Source organism: Lonchura striata, chromosome 3, assembly GCF_050655825.1.
Source record: "Lonchura striata isolate lonStrDom1 chromosome 3, ASM5065582v1, whole genome shotgun sequence".
Lineage (NCBI taxonomy): Eukaryota > Metazoa > Chordata > Aves > Passeriformes > Estrildidae > Lonchura > Lonchura striata.
This window is the reverse complement of record NC_140705.1, coordinates 109,272,563-109,286,309: the sequence shown is the minus strand read 5'-3', so window position 1 is coordinate 109,286,309 and position 13,747 is coordinate 109,272,563. Positions and strand designations below refer to the sequence as shown.

The window sequence follows — 13,747 nt, the reverse complement described above, 5'->3', positions numbered from 1 at the left end:
ATGAATCAAAAAAGTTTAGTAGAGCCTACATTTCTGAATTATTACATTCTTTGTAAACACTGCTTCTGTTTTTTTTTTTTTAAATCTATTTATGCCTGCTGCTTGGTATCCTTTTCATTGGTTTGTTAGACATATCAAAGACTGGCAGTTCACAGAAGTGATCTGGCAAAAGCAAGTCCTTCAAGGAGCAGGTGAGGAAGTTGGGGTTGTTCAGCCTGCAGAAGAGGGAGGAGGAGTCTCTTCATTATCTACAACTCCCTGGAGGGAGGTTGGAGTCAGGTGGGGACACTCAGTTAATAGGACAAGAGGACACAGCCTCAGGCTGTGCCAGAAGAGTTTCAGGTTGGACATAAGGAGGAATTTCTTTGCAGAAATGATAGCTAAATATTGGAACTGGCTGCCCAGGAGGAGGTGTCCCTGCAGGTGTTGACAGGTGTTGACAGCTCAGTCAAAAATTGGACTCGATCTCAGGAGTTTTTTCCAACCTAATGGATTCTTTGATTGTGATTGTTTAAAGGGCAGGAATTCCAATGTGTTGGTTACTGCCAAGCAAGCCAAGTCATTCATGTTTATTAATTCTGCTGATTCTTTTATTATCAGTTATTTTTCAGCAGAATATGAAAAAATTATAATTTAATCTGCTGTACAAAGTAGGTAATATGTAACAAAAATACAGTGTTTAAAATAAATCTTTCCCATCTTTTTCATCTCTTGGTCTTTTATCACATATGTAGGCAAGAAACCAAGAGATAAGCATCAAGTTAATTTATTGCTGTATCATTTTTCCTCCTCTCTTCTTCCAGACTTTGCACAGCTGATTCATGCCTAATGCTAAGCAGGTATTGTTATTGTCTTATGGGAGAAGCAGAGTGAGAACTGTAGAAGTAATGCATTTTGTCTGTAAAGGAAATAAAATCCATAACAATTTATAGAATCTGTCAGAGAAAAAGAACAAGCTGGGATCCTTATAGGAACCTCATATTCAGCCAGGAGCCATTTGCATTCTATTTAAAAATGCAGAGGGAGCATTGACATCTAGTGTTTGTTCCAGTATTTTACTAGAGAGATTGAATAGTCCACAATTCAATTTGAAGTGAAAGTATCCCCCCCAAATGACTCTTTGTGAAGTCTTTTGGAGACTGAAGTCAATATCTATGGGTCTTTGGAGATGCAGCAATTGATTACCTGTCCAAGTCAATGAGCATTAAAACCCAAAGAGACTCAGAAATGCACTTCACTGTTGTGAAACCTCACCTCTGATACCACTGATACACAGTGACTGGTCTATGCTGAAGTTCAGTATATAAATAAAACTTCAGACCTAGCTGAAGTTTTGTAACATCCAGAAAACTCAAAGTTAACACCTTTTACTGTGCTGCTGGTATGCTCGGATGTACACCTTGAGTAGAGGCTTGGTGCAGGATGAACGCAAAGTGAATCAGATTTTGAAGCCACTTACTCCTCTGTCTGCTAACACTGCCTTCCTTTGTCCCCTCAGCTTGTAAAATAACACCACCTTGTCTTCTCAAAGCTCCTTGCAACACAAATACCTCTTCCAGCAGTACACAAGAATCTCTTCATACCCTCTAAAATCAAGTGAATGGAACAATTACTTTGTGATTCTTAGAAAGGCAGGAGCTTTTCAAGAGAGCCAAGAGTTAGTGACTGAAAAGGAGGGAGAACTGAGTTTCCAGCTGTAGCTGCATATGACAAATAAACTGTGAGTGATAGAAACTGAGACTCAACAGGGGAAGTAGTTGATTCAAACTTTTGGAAAATAAAACCACTTCTCTGGGGAAACTGCTCACTTCACAATTTTAAGATCTAGGTTTTACAACTTACCTGAAACACATCCTTTATCAGCATTAATTTGGGGGATTGCTGATCTAACTGAACTGGAAGTGGATAATTTCTTGGAAATCTGATATCATGACTTTCATTTCATTTCCTTTTCTGCTGAATCTCATGACTGGGTTCTTATGATAAGAAAGATTTCACTGGAATGAAACTCAATAGGTCTTTTAAATATTAACTTTCATTCACTATATATTGCACCTTATGAAAGCACCATGGGAATGTACTTACCATTCCCAAGAGGCATTTGACTGACAATTTTCTATTAAAATCCCATAGATGATGGAGATTCCACAGTCCTGGATGAAAATATTTAAGATGTCAGACCACATTTTTCCTATCTTGCTTCCTCCTGTAATTTCATATCTGCAATCTCTATGAACTGTGGGGCACACACCAATGTATGTCACACCTATAGAATGTCCTGTCCATAAAGCATGTGAGCTGTACTGCTTCCCAAATCACAGAGTCCTGCATTTCAGAGAGGTATCAGGCTTTCTGCACAATACTGGCCCATAGCCAAATGCTTCTTGTTTATACTTAGCTCTTAACAATGATAAGCATATGCTTAAAACTGCACTTGTTTCTTGAGAGATCTAGCTGTGTTATTTTTGTTTCTATAAGAGGGCTAATGATACAAGGAAATAGGTATTGTAAAGGCTACTTTCAATATAAAAACATAACATTGTTTTAGTGAGGGAAAAACATAGGTAACTTTGTAGTGCATCAGCACTTGTGTTTGGAGATTTTCTAAAGGGTGTAGCTGAGATCCTACCCATTTTTTAACAAAGGCAAAAAGTACAGTCTGGATTATAAACTAATCAGCTGGCCTTCAGCCTCCAAAAAGCTGTTGACCATATCCTGATGGAAGCTGTTTCTGGGTACCTAAAGTACCAGAAGTTAATTTGAAGAAGACAATATGGATTTACCAGGATCAAATTTGTGCCTTCTAGGGAGGAATGACTGATGTTGTGGATGAAGGGAGAAGAGTTTGTTGTTTGCAGAAGGTGACATTTAGCACAGCTTTCTACTCACTGTTCCATAGCAGCCTGATAGCCAAACTGGAGATACATAGATTAAGAGGTGCCCTATAAGGCAGTTGATAAGATATGATTTAGAAATGCATGTGGAAATGTGCATGAAATACACATAAAGTATTAAATGTGACATGATGTCTTTCTGACAACTGGTTACATTTTTGTCTTTTTTTACTTTTTTTATTTGTCCTTTGCTTTCTGTCTATGTCAGGGAAATGTGAATTTAAGGACAAATAAGGGCTTTGTTTTTTTAGAAGAATCACTTGGTTATTTCAAAGAATCCCTTGGTTTATTTAGAAGAATCACTTGACAAAAGTGAGTTAAAAAACAATTTGTTGATTTTACTCCTGAAATATATGATAGTCCCATTGGATTGTTACATTTCTTGCATTCAGAAAGCTGTTTATTGCTTTTCTTTTCAGTTACTTTTTGATGAGGTAACCAACAAATATGTCATAAGTAGATTTGCACTATGATTTGAGATATTAAATAGCAGCAGCAATCCAGCTTCAGAAATCCCTTTTTTATGAAGATAAGATCATAGATAAGGAAGACTTTTTCTTTCTTTAATTAAATACATGAATTTTAAAAATGCTGAAAAATAACAGTGTGAGAAAGAAAACGCAGCACTTCAGAAATATATTTTGAGGATTCTTTTCTTGAATTACTGTTTCTTGTTTTTTCCAGACACTTCATGCATTAAAATTGTTGTATTCCAGAGTGAGCTCTCCTTGAAGGTTTCAAGAGCTAAGCCAGCCAGCCCTTTCATGCTGATTCCTCCATTTTTTTTTTAATCAAAAAAATAGAAAAAAATTCAGATCCCTTTTTGCACGTCCTGATTCAGTCAGTAATTAAGTAATTCAGTTAAATACATATTGAACTTTAAATACAGTCATAATCACACTAATTCATTTTGCTTATTCATATGCCTAAAAGAGAGATAAACAGGACTAAATATATTGCTAAATCAGGTGTGTCCTCTCTCTTAAAGTTTTAAGCTGCTGTTCCAGTTGAGAGAAATTTGGGAATTGCAGTATCCCAGAAATACTCAAAATTGCTGTAGAGACATAGATCTGGGTTGGCCTGCTGCAATTTTACTGATTCAACATCTGAAGATCTCTAATGGGCAAAGGAAAGAGGTCAACTCATCACTTCTTATAGCTCAGTGAAAAGTATATGTTTTATTTTAGTTTTGGCAACTAGTCTAGCAGTGAGAAAATTAATTTATTTTTTTTTTCAGAATAGAAATAGCTTCCAAAATACTTTTACTTATTTTGTATTTTAATATGGAATGGGGAAAGCTCAATATCTAATCAGTCCCTCAGGTCTTATAATCTGATGACATTTGTCTTCTCTAGACACAGTCAGAATTTTTAACATGAAACTATTTGTTCATGGTGGAAAGATAGCTGGTGGCCCTGAAAATGAAATTAGGTTTTACTTTGGGCAATATTTCAAGCACAGAAGAGGAATTTCAATTAAAAAATGAAAACTTGAACTTATTCTCTGTCCACCATGGGACAGGTGTTTTCCACTGTTCTATTTTGTTTTTGTTGAAGAAAAAGAATGTTAACTACTTGTCATTGCATTTATGGTTTATCAGCCAAACATCTGTTTTTGGAAGCATCTAGAAAAAAAAACAGATTAATTGATTTCAAAGCATAAAATAAAAACATAGACAAGAAGTAAGATATATAATTGAAATTTCCTGGAGATGTGGGTAGCTGGCCAGGGAGTCCCACATAATCTTTCCTGAGACTAAATTTAAAAAGTCATTGAAATTGAATTCAGCAGGTAATTTTTGACCACTGGACATGGAAAAATCTCAAGAAATAGTAGTGTTTTCCAAAAGGACATCACTGCTCCTCAACCTGTGAAATAAAAATATTAACTAAAGAGGAACAGTAGAGCCAAATGTGCTTGCTATGGGACAGTTTTGTAGCTGAATGCTCCCAGCCAAATCCTCTTCCTTTGCTTTGGAAAAAATGTAAGGATTTTGAGTATTTGGGATTTTGGGAAATTTGATGTCTAAAAGTCGTAAAAACCCTGACAGAGACCTGGATTTCTGAAATGCTGAAATGTTGGAATCTGTGCTATTGATGATTCTGAGATTGTAGAAAGTCTCTGTCTGTCAGCCCCGCTGCCAAAGCAGAAGCCATAATTGGTCTGTGCTGGTTTCCAGGTTGTTTATTCTGTTTATCTCTCACATGTTCTGCTGCCCTGCCCAGCTCTGTCCTGCAGGGCAGCGTGTGGGGCTCTGCCCTCAGTGGGATGTTACAAACATTAAATACCAGAAACTCCCTGGGCTGGATTTACAATAATGTGCCAATATCTGTCACCTACGTTGGACAGTGTGTCCCCAGCCTGAACCAACAGAAAAATGCCAACACCACAGTGAAACATGGAGGGCATGAAGAAGGAGAAAAAGGACAAGGCACACCCAATTTCCTCCATCTTGTCCCCTTTGGACCCCTAATCTAGAATCCTAAAATTTTACTTTTGCACCCGTGCCACACTTAATTATTACTTACATCAAACATTCAGAATGTGTAATTCATCCTGTAAGATTGAAAACTCTTTTCTATGGACAGAGATCACAGCCAGTGTCTCTGGGGGCTCTGTCCAGGGGGGTTCCTGACCCCTGCCAGGGTCCCAGACCTGCCAGGGCAGCCAGAGGGAAGCTCTGGATTCCCACACTGAAAGGCTGCATAGGTGCCCCTTACGTATTTTCTGTTTCATCTTAGAGGCTCTGTTGCTCCTTCAGAGGTGGGAAGTCTAGTGAGAAGCTGAGTAGACAGTCCAATTATTTTTTTTTCCATTAAAGTTTTCCAAGTTGCACAAGCAGCTGAAGGAACTATTCCTCCTGCCATGCTTAGAAGTCTCTGAATCCTCATACACACATCGGGCATGAATGGACAGGAAAGAGCCCAGAGGATGAAGGGGAGTGTGCTAATGCATTTAGTCACTTGTATCTTTGCTATTGCTGTCAGCAGAAGAGGAAAAGCTGGAAATCACTCATAAGTGATTAAAAAAAAAACAAACAAACTGGTTTAACTTCTTTGAGAGAAATGTACGCCAGGTATGCTTGTGCACCTGAAGAAACTTCAGATTGTTTTGTCACTATCCATCCCAGAAATAAGGAACTCTTATTTATCCTTGTTCCACTGCCCTAAGACACAATCTCAGTGATTTGATCAGTCATGCACAAGGAAATTTGTGATAGAGTGAATAGTTAAACCCAGCATCAATATCCCAAACTATCCTGCTTGCCTGTAAACAATTGTTTCTTTGTGAATTGATTAAGAGTCAGAGTTCTGTTTAGCAGCCATAAAGCTGCCAGTTTAAACAGGTTAATTACAGGAGTAGAGCTCCACCTGCTTTTTTAATCCCAGACCTTACAAGTTCTAGGAAGTAAAATAAACATGTATTTCTACTATTACATCCAATGATAGTGTTTTTCAAATATATCCAGTTCACTTTGTCTTGAGCAGGGAACAGATCTATGCATCAGAGGACTTGCTCTTCATCACATACCCCTTTTGCTATTGTCATAAATGTGTGATACAAGAACAAGGTGAGAATGAGCTGAATTTTCTCTCTCTGACCTTCTAACATAGTTTAACATGGGATGAAGGTTAATTCAAGTCACTACCGCTTGACTGAAGTCAATATGTAATAGCTTCTCTAGTTAATGTTAAAGCCACCTGATAAAAAAAATGTCATTGGAGATTGCAAAATTAGTAATCCACATGTGCTGGGGGTACGTTTTACTTCTGGGAGAAGAAAGTAAAGAACCTAAAAACAATAAGAAAGGTTCTGTTAATTGCAAGTCTGTGACAGTGGTTGGAAAATCTCTCTGTATCTCCCAGCTGAACTGTGGTGTGACCAGTGGGGAGCTGCTATAAGGTTTGCACATGCAGTATCCCATAATCTGAGCACTGGGATCTTGCTTGAAGAAGCCCACAAACATCCCAGTTCTTATTAAAATCAATATCCAGGAGTGGAAGATGGCACTTTATAACAAAATGCCAAAGCTGGAGAAAGATGAGGGAAGTACAGCTAACACAAACTGAAACCCAAACTCTGATATTTGTTTGCTAGAGGGAGAGAACTTCCCATCCAAATCACTATGGATAAATTCACCTCAGCTCTGAGCTTCTGCTAGTTAAGCAGAACAAACTATCTTTAGTAGAAGATTAAATATCAGATTACATCTTGATATGAAAATTATTGCTGTGTTATCAGGATCACTGTGTACATTAACTCATGCTGCTGGCCAGTGTTTGCACAGTAGTCAGGCTTCTTCCTCACTGGTTTCACAGCTTTAAACCTCTCTTATTCATAGCCTTCCTCACAATTCCTACTTAAATATATAACATATAACTCTGAAAAGCATTTTGAAATAGAAAATTAAGCCTAAATTATGCAAATCAATTAAAATTAAAGACCCCTGTCATTTTGCAAAGCTAGTAATTAAGGCCTTTTATTCTTTTTTCTCCTCCAGGCTTTGAAAATCTGTGCAAAAGTTTCAATCACTGGGGATCCAAGAGCTTTCTGGCAAACAGAAATTCTTAGGAAGGAGCATTGAATGGAAATTTCTTCTCCATCCTCCTGCCCCAATCCAGAAGAGACAGAGCCATTCAGAACTTCATTCATCAGCTCTGGAATGAAACTAATGTTGGTATTAATGGAGCTGTAGGAGAGGAATGGTACAGTTATCCTTGCTGCAGGATGTGGCTGTGTTTCACTCACTTGAGAGAGTGAGACCCGGGAATTTTATGAAAGCCAAAAATGTTTTGCTACAATGAAAATGTCTGAAAGAACAAAAAGTTAAATGTTCTCACAAGAACATGAAAAACAGTTTTCTTGTCTCCAAACAGAATTGAGGGGTGATTTTTATTGACTTTTCTGTTCTATGTATGCTTGTTTTCTTATGCTTTTTCTCTGAAGAGATCAATGCAGACTTTTAACAAGGTGAACAACAAAATATTTAAGGTGGCAAGAATGTCAGCACTGTTACTGTCATGAGAAATAAATGGCTGCATATCCAGTTTGGGATATAGTCAAGCTGCAAGTTCTTCTTAACAGAATCAATATCTTAACAAAGTTACTGATTGAGGATGGGGCCTAACATAGAGGTTTAGTATATTTATTCCATCTCTGTTTCCACAATTTGTTGCTTATTCAAAAATCTGTCTTTAGTTATATGATGCCGTTTTCACTGTGAATTCTTGAGTGTTTCATAGAAGTATGTCAGTCTCTGTTTATTCTTCCTAACCTCCAATCACATCTTCTGAATTCTCTCATATTTTTTCTTTTGCACTTTGACAGTCCTCTAGATAGTTTTTCTCCCTCTTTTTGGCAGGTCTTCTGTTTGGAACTATTTTGATCTCATAGTGCCTCAGTCCCAGATTCTTTACAGGCATGCATTTATGTTTGTACTCATAATGTTTTCTTAGTCTTTCTGGACTCTCCTTCATGAGGCCAGACTATAAATTAAATCAATTAAAGCTGGGTATTGTTGGTCTGTCAAATGAAAAATTGTTTCCTGGAAAGGAAGTTATCCTGGAGTTCTGCATTTGCAGATTTTGGGAGAGCCATGACTTTCTGTAATACTTTCTATTATAAGTCACTTTTTTTTTTCTAGTTCTCTTTTTTCACATCTGGTCACTAGGTATTTATTTAAATGGAAATTAAATCAGATTCTACCTTTTCTCTGTAGGCTGTCTCACAAATGCAACTCTGTCAAAACTCATTTGGCAACCCAAAGTGTCCTTTTTGTGGTCATCATCAGAACTACTCAAATTTGCTTTCAAACCTGCAAAATGAAAATGTGGAATATATTATATTTTTTGTTTGTTTTTAAATCATTATCTTGGAGCTGTTTTCTAGTCTTAAACCCCACCTAACTCATATACATAGAAAACATGTTCTGCTGAAAACTGAAATACTTATTGTACCACATGTGCTGTATGGGTAACCAGATTAAATGGAAAAACATCAATTATTTGATCAATCCACAGAAGACACTAATAATATCCAGGTCATCTGGGTTCAGCTCTGACTTGGCAATAGATTTTGTTTTGTGGCTTTGGATGACTCCCTTAGTCTGTCAACTTCTACCTCTCTGCAAGAAACAATTATGTTGCCAAAGGTTTGCTACCTTCCCAGGGCATTGTAAATAAAAAGCACCACTGAAAATGAGACTTTGAGATATTTCTGTTAGCAGTGACTATTTAATTAGGCAGCTAGGTGAAATTAATAATAATTTCTAGACACAAGCACTAGCATACTGATAATTCTAGAAATCTCAGTGCCTGTAATCTAACATAGCTCATAGAAAAATAATTGAACTCCCACAGTGAGTCATGGTTAGAGCCTGTGCTTCTTCACCCTGCTTATTTCTAAGAGTCATCCTCTTCCTCACTGCTGGATTTAAAAGAAAAATTGACACACATGGTGGTTGGTCAGATAAAGGTATGTTAATCACTGACTGGTTTCAAATCATTCCTGGTATGTGGCTTTGAAAATCAAGATGTTTTAATCACAGGTGGGACACAGAAACTCTAATGAAAGAAATCCATAATCTTAGGGAACAAAGGACAAATTACAAAGAGTTTCTTTTGCTTTTATCCAGTGGAAGATGAGGTCATAGGAGCAAGATGACTCTCGGAGATAGATACCTGCAGTAATAGATTGGAGGCTTATCAGACTGCCAAGCTGCAGCACTGGGGATTTTTAAAGTGAGATGCTTGTCCAAAAGCTGACTGAGATAGCAAGTTCTTGATGTATAAAGCTAGCACAATTTTAAGTGAAATAACTCTAGTTCTGGTTAGAAGCTAGAACTTCAGGATTGGCCTATGAAAACAGTTCTGTTCTTTTGATGAGGACAAGGGCAGGAGCATCTAAACATAGTGGAGCAAAAAAAGGACAAAAAAAGTCTCTTCCAGTAAGGAACTTCTAATATGTTTTGGATTTCTGTCCTTTTATGATGGGGGTGGTTTCTTACACACTTTAAAGCACATTGTCAATAGAAATGGAACACTACTACTTTTATGATTAATGCTATAAAGAGCCATTAAGAACAAAGATAAAGTGACAAATCTTAGTGTTCTACTTAAAAATTGTGTGCAAATGCTACTGTGCCTGTATATAAGCATATAAATATTATCATTCTTGGGCTGATTTGCAGTTTATTGCATGGAAAAAGCTAATACAAAAATGTAATTTATATTTTATAAACTTTTTTCACAGAGATAAGTAAGTTTTTATCTCACCCTTGACTGAGAGAAGCTGTTTACTTAACCAGATTCACTGGTTTTATGCTGAAATTCTGCAGGCCCTCAGCAGACATCAACCTGACCTGCTCCACTGCACCCCCAAAGCACTGTCAAACTGAGAGCTGTTACTGAATTTCTGAAAAATACAAAAAGATGCTCCTGGAAATTATTGCTACTTATGTGGTCTGTGTTTTCTAATCCCTGTCTAATCCCATATGACAAATTGGTCTTCCCAAGGTGTGTCCCTTACATCACATTGTGTCTGGCAGCTGTCTGCTGTTGATGGTGGCAATGCCCAGCAGGCACCTTTAAATTTCCTCTTTAAAAAGACAGCATTACCCAGCAATTGTATCTGAGCTTTCTTTCCTGTTTTTCATGTCATCTGTGGTCTTCTCCATTTCACCTCTGCATGCCTTTCTGTTTTTTAAAATGGGCATAAAGATACTAGCTTTGCTTGTAAAACCCATTCAGTGCTACAGATGAAAAATATTTTGTTGCTTTCTAAGTGGTTATTTTGCAACTGGTTGCTGTTTGTTTCCTATTTTGGTCTTAATAGGTGAATATGATTTCTGATTTTATCTTTGTATCTTCCTTTGTCTTTTTAACTTCCTTTTGAATGTGGAGAACCTCTTTCACTCAGTAAATTATTTCCTGCTCCTCAAGAGATGGGAATGATGAGGGTGTTAGTGCACCTGAGACTAAATGCACATTTGGGAGTGTATGCATCTGAAAAAAGGCTGTAAGTACTTAAGGCACCAGACTTGAAGCAATAAGCTTTAAACCTCTTCCACAAATGAAACCAGTTTCAAGGAAGAGAGGAAGGAAGGGTGATACTTTATTGTAAGGTGTTATTCTTTATGTGTGCACCTGTAAACACATCTGCCCATGGAACTGCTCAGAAGCCATTTCTGGAACTGTATGAATTTGTTTATGTTGTAGCCAGGAAGATCAACACCTGAATTTAAATTCATTATACTCTTTGAGTCCTTAATTTTATGGTAATTTAGAACGTTTTTCTACAATGTTGCAATTTCTGGTTGCATTTGCACAGTTTTTACAATAACTAAATTGCAGGGGAAAAAAAAGACAAAGACTTTCCAAAATGATAGGCTGCTAAATCAGTCATTTCAACAATTAGAAAATGATAAAATTTAACTTTTTCAAAGATGTATTACTTACCCAGAGCCAGATGAATTTTCTTGGGGGTGACAAAAAATCCATTCTGTAGTAATTCAAAACTGTGAATTTAAAAGTTTTATTACAAATCAAAGGGTAGGAATGGAAATTTTTCTGAAAGATTGTGAGAAATTACCAACATATTTTAACCTGTGTTTTAGAATAATTCTTGTCTGAAAGATTTAAAGTTTAATCCACAAAACAGTGGATTTGACTATGATCCACATAGAAAGTTCAGACTGTAGTCAAAGTAAAAAATCAGAGTTCAAACATTTCTTTCTTGGGAATTATTACATTTTGAAATTCTGTCTTCTCTTTCAGGTATTAAATATTTCTACTCTAAAATTCAGATTAAAAGCAAATTATAAAATATTTTATTTCATAAATGTTTGGAGGATGTTACTAAAGCTTTAATTATGATAACATTTGAGTTGTCCTTTTCCATTTTATCATTGAGAACATTGTGTATTTCTATTTCTCTTGACACTAATCTATCCCCCTAAAGGGAAGACATGTTAGCTTTCCCATGCTCACAGACATACCTGATATCCCTTTAGAAGCTCTTATTTTCGTCCTTCATGTCCCTCATCAGATTAAATCCTAACTGTGCTTTGGCTTTCCTGATTTTATCCATCCCTGCATGCTCTGGCAGAGTCTTGACATTCTTGTCAGGGCATCTGACTCAGCTTCCACCTTCTGTACCTTTCCCTTTTATTTTTCAGTTTAGTCAGGAGCTGCTTGCTCAGCCATGGAGGTTTCCAGCCATCTCTACTCCATTTACTGCCCATCAGAATTTTTTCTTCTTTCTTCTTTCATTCTTTCTTCTTTCATTCTTTCATTCTTGAGCTTGGAGGAGCTGATCCTTGAAGATCATCCAGCTCTCTTCTCTCTAGGAAAGAGAGATCATCCTGGACCTCTCTTCTCTCCAGGACAGTCTCCATGCTATTCCTCCCAGCAGGATCCTGAATTGGCCAAGGTCTCCTCTCCTGAGAGAACCAGCATAGAGTTAGATTTTTGCTATTTAACACTGTTTTTAAATGTAAAATCTTATCTGTAATGTATTTTATTATAGCCAATCAAAAATTACAGTTTCATATTCAAAAAATGTTGATTTGTCCATTATATTGGGGAAATATTTCGGTTTTACTTATCATTATAATTACAAAGATAAATTTGGCAAGGTAAAATTGCAGGTGTTAGTTTCTATGGTTCAGGTGAAACAACCCAGTAGTTTCCATCAAATATTGATTGAGAAATATTTCTATTTATCTAGAAACACTTTTCATCTTATAAAAATTTCTGTTAATTTTATTGCTTGTATCTGTTAGCAACATCTTTTTCTTCACATAAATATATTTATTTGGCTTTAGATAGAATAGAATCCAATTTCATATGGATGGAATTTGAATGGATTTGGATGGAATTCCAAAACAACTGTCAGGTTAGAGGATTCTGTAACAAGTATCTGAGCCAATTTTTTTTGTTTTTTCAGCCTTGACAAACTTGGAAACTTGGGAAACAAGGTTCAGAAGGGTTTTGTACTAAAAATCCTTTAGCATTACAGCTGCCATCTTTTCTGGTTCCACTTGTCATTGACAAAGAGATTATGCCTGGTGTGGAATCTCCTGCAGAAGTCAAACTAAAAGTCAGGCTGCAATGTATGTGAGGAAAGGTAAAAAAGTTAAAAAAATCAAAGGGAAGGTGAGACAGGTATGAGGCCAGGCAAGAAAGAGAATGGAAACAACACTAGACCTCTGTATTGAGGTGGTTGAAGGTAACTGAGCAAACTAACTGGAGTATACTATCAGTGGGCTGTTTATTTTCTCAGAAATGCTGCTGTTATTTTGCTTTTTTGCCCCTGTAGACTGATGAAGTGATAATCACATTTCTTATTCTCATGCTGAAGATTCAAAATAGAAAAAGTATGTTAGAAATGAGGACAGGAAGAAAGGAAACAGAGATAAAGACTCACTATGAAGGTTAAGCTTTAAAGAAAAGCAGAGTCAATAATCCTAGAGACATTTAAAAATATATATTTGAGGCATTTATTTTAATACAGCTTTTGTTACATTGCTGTGTCCCCACTTTTTTTTTTTTTTAATTAGCAAATTTAACATGATAAATAAAACTTGGAATTATTTGTAAAAAAAATCTTCTGTATGGGGTTTTATTCCTCATTGAAAAATTGTGTGAGATCTTGGACTCAGAAGAGGACATAGTGTTCAGTAGTGAAATTATCTGAACTGTTTTTATTGGAGACCCAGCAAAAACAGTGTAGTGTAGTGGGAGCCACTCTCTTCTATCGTGCCTGCAGTTAGAGGACCAGAGGAAATGATCTTAAGCTGAAATGGTCCTAATATCTGATCTTATTCAGATCAGATATTAGGAAAAATCTTTTTC

General features: G+C 36.6%; 1 long non-coding RNA gene across 7 annotated transcripts in view; it reads left to right on the top strand.

Moving 5' to 3' along the window:
• Positions 1–13,747, top strand: part of LOC110476639 (uncharacterized) — a 152,416-nt gene that overhangs the window by 63,180 nt on the left and 75,489 nt on the right. For 5 of the 7 annotated variants that reach the window (XR_014954042.1, XR_014954041.1, XR_014954039.1 and 2 more), the window contains one exon: positions 7,396–8,029. The exons of 1 other annotated variant lie outside the window; for it this stretch is intronic. This is a non-coding gene — a long non-coding RNA (uncharacterized LOC110476639). The remainder of the gene's footprint in view (positions 1–7,395; positions 8,030–13,747) is intronic. One more of the 7 variants, XR_014954040.1, reaches the window with a different exon arrangement.